The sequence below is a fragment of the Limulus polyphemus genome, unplaced genomic scaffold, assembly GCF_000517525.1.
Source record: "Limulus polyphemus unplaced genomic scaffold, Limulus_polyphemus-2.1.2 Scaffold11313, whole genome shotgun sequence".
NCBI classification, from domain to species: domain Eukaryota; kingdom Metazoa; phylum Arthropoda; class Merostomata; order Xiphosura; family Limulidae; genus Limulus; species Limulus polyphemus.
In genome coordinates this window covers 11,068-14,776 of record NW_013676923.1, presented here as the reverse complement: position 1 = coordinate 14,776, position 3,709 = coordinate 11,068, and the positions used below count along the sequence as shown (strand labels likewise).

Here is a 3,709-nt window from a genome sequence, read left to right as displayed (position 1 = left end):
GGTTAAGCCTATTTAGAACTTTAACAAAGACATTAAGACAATACTAGGTTAGGCCTATTTATAGCTTTAACAAAGATATTAACAGAATATTCGGTTAAGCCTATTTCGAACTTTAACAAAGATATTAAGACAATACTAGGTTAGGCCTATTTATAGCTTTAACAAAGATATTAACAGAATACTTGGATAAGTCTATTTCCAGCCTTAACAAAGATATTAACTGAATGCTTTGGTTGGCCTATTTGTAACATAGAACCTGGTAGTTAGGACATTACACTTGTAACATAGAACCTGGTAGTTAGGACACTACACTTGTAACATAGAACCTGGTAGTTAGGACATTACACTTGTAACACAGAACCTGGTAGTTAGGACACTACACTTGTAACATAGAACCTGGTAGTTAGAACATTACACTTGTAACATAGAACCTGGTAGTTAGGACACTACACTTGTAACATAGAACCTGGTAGTTGGGACATGTTCGCCATTTCAGCCGCGTGTGGTTATAATGTGAGGGACAACTCCACTAACATGTTCGCCATTTCAGCCGTGTGTGGTTACAATGTGAGGGGCAACTCCACTAACATGTTCGCCATTTCAGCCGTGTGTGGTTATAATGTGAGGGACAACTCCACTAACATGTTCGCCATTTCAGCCGTGTGTGGTTATAATGTGAGGGACAACTCCACTAACATGTTCGCCATTTCAGCCGTGTGTGGTTACAATGTGAGGGACAACTCCACTAACATGTTCGCCATTTCAGCCGTGTGTGGTTATAATGTGAGGGACAACTCCACTATTCGTTGGTAAAAGAGTAGCCCAAGAGTTGGCGGTGGGCGGTGTTGATTAAGTGCCTTCCCTCTAGTCTGAAATTTCTAAATTACAGGCGATTTAGGCAGACAACTCTCGAGTGTTTAATGATGACGAGAAACCCACTTGAATTAAAAATGTATAGCAGAGACGGCTGGCACGGGTGTTAAAAACTTTAATTAAAATAAACACCAGCCGTCTCTGCTTTACAACTCTCGAGCAGCTTTGCGAGAAATTCAACAAATAAACAAACACAAAAAGTCTCTCACGAAGAAGTTCAACATAAACAAGAAACGTTGGTGGTTAAATCCCGTTATTGGATCAGAGTAGCGGATGAATTAACGGTGTCTAGGTATCTATCTCGTAGATATATACATTGTAATATCTTATACTTCAAGACATGAAACAAATAGTCCGTAATTCAACAAACCACGTTACGCGGGTAACCTCCGCTAGTCTTATTAAAGAAATAGTCCGTAATTCAACAAACCACGTTACGCAGGTAACCTCCGCTAGTCTTATTACACAAATAGTCCGTAATTCAACAAACCACGTTACGCAGGTAACCTCCGCTAGTCTTAAAAAACAAATAGTCCGTAATTCAATAAATCTAGCGTGAAGATTGTTTAACAACCTGGTACGTTTGAATATAAATATTTGAACAACTATAAATTCTTCTTGAACCAGTAACTTACCAGCGACTTGATGAATAATTAAGTTTAATTAGTAGCTATTGGTCAAATTTTTACTCACCTTTTCTTCTTCACTTTCACTGTCACACTGCGGAAAACAAAGAAAAACACAATTAATTAGTATTTCCAAAATGTCTTACAAGTAAATAAGGAGATAGACAAGAGATAAATAGAAATGTTTAAAACAACTGTTTCCATAAACGTGGAACAAGAAACGAATAACTAGCAAATGAAGTTATGAAACAAAAGGGAATACTCAATAGCCGTGACACTTGAAATTCTTTTTGGCAGGAATAAAGTAAATTTATCAGAAACTCCCCCCTCCCCTTTTTTATTAGCTATATTTTTGTTCACCACCAATACCAAGCATGGAGCACGCGTATACCCACTTCGCTTTTATTACTCATCACGATCTCTAACAGCCTACCCTCAAATTGAAATTCTTTTAAGCAGGATTAGAATAAATTACTCTATGAGACCTAGGGCGTGGTCAAATACACCAATCGAAAGGGTTTGACCTTCCGAGTCCAAAGCTGTAATTAGATCTCAAATCGGTCAAGAGATGACGGAGCTAAGAGCTAAAAGTTTATACTTGAAAAACAAAACAAAAACCTCAGAGCCATTCTATGAGCCGATATGCCGCGGCAAAAAAAAAAAGTGAGAAACAAATACAAGGAAACAGACACAATAATGACAACGACTATCAGTACTACTTCTGCTGACGCAGGTTTTAACTGTATCTATAGGTTTATATCAGTATATTACCTTATTTTCTTTTTTCTCTTCTGTCATTTTACCCCCGTACTATATCCCAACACGACAACTGAACTTCTAAACAACGATCAAGAAACCTTGGCCAGTATTCACTGAAACACAGTCATCAACACTAGTCGCGCAGTTAAGCCTGACACGATAAAACGTCGGCTTCGATTGATCGTCGCCGAACGAAAAGAGCAACACAATAGTATTGTGTGCAAGTTACACGTCAGAGAACAGTTATTATCACGTGACAATGCGCGCGCACCCTTCGATACCGAGAGAAGATTCAATGAAAATATGAGCCATTTCTAATTTGTGTTCACTGTGTCCTGGGAAGCTAAGAAGAATACATACATATAAGTAACCCTGAATACAAGTTGGTACACACGTCATTGTACTGGTCATCATCATGGTTTACTTACTACTCCCAACCAATGTTTAGTCACTGTAAAATTAACTAGCATTATAAAATATATTATAAAACCCTCACTTAAAACAGTTTAGATGAAAGAGACAATAACTTCTACATAACAGACATATATAACTTCTATAGAACAGCACTTAGAAACAACACTATAATATAGAAATTGTTTACTACACACAATAACTTCTATATAACAGACATATGTAACTTCTATATAACAGACATATATAACTTCTATATAACAGCACTTAGAAACAACACTATAATATAGAAACTGTTTACTACACATATATAACTTCTACATAACAGACATATATAACTTCTATATAACAGACATATGTAACTTCTATATAACAGACATATATAACTTCTATATAACAGCACTTAGAAACAACACTATAATACAGAAACTGTTTACTACACATAATAATTTCTATATAACAGACATATATAATTTTTATATAACAGACATATGTAACTTCTACATAACAGACATATGTAACTTCTATATAACAGACATATGTAACTTCTATATAACAGACATATATAACTTCTATATAACAGACATATATAACTTCTATATAACAGACGTATATAACTTCTATATAACAGAACTTAGAAACAACACTATAATATAGAAACTGTTTACTACACACAATAACTTCTATATAACAGAACTTAGAAACAACACTATAATATAGAAACTGTTTACTACACACAATAACTTCTATATAACAGACATATATAACTTCTGTATAACAGACATATATAACTTCTATATAACAGCACTTAGAAACAACACTATAATATAGAAACTGTTTACTACACATATATAACTTCTACATAACAGACATATATAACTTTTATATAACAGCACTTAGAAACAACACTATAATATAGAAATTGTTTACTACACACAATAACTTCTATATAACAGAACTTAGAAACAACACTATAATATAGAAACTGTTTACTACACATATTAACTTCTATATAACAGAACTTAGAAACAACACTATAA

At 34.5% G+C, this 3,709-nt stretch overlaps 1 long non-coding RNA gene across 1 annotated transcript in view; it reads right to left on the bottom strand.

Moving 5' to 3' along the window:
• Window positions 1–1,565: 1,565 nt before the first annotated feature.
• The window catches only part of LOC111083810, a 12,633-nt gene continuing 10,489 nt past the window's right edge, over window positions 1,566–3,709 (bottom strand). Inside the window, exon 3 of the long non-coding RNA XR_002609259.1 lies at window positions 1,566–1,593. This is a non-coding gene — a long non-coding RNA (uncharacterized LOC111083810). The remainder of the gene's footprint in view (window positions 1,594–3,709) is intronic.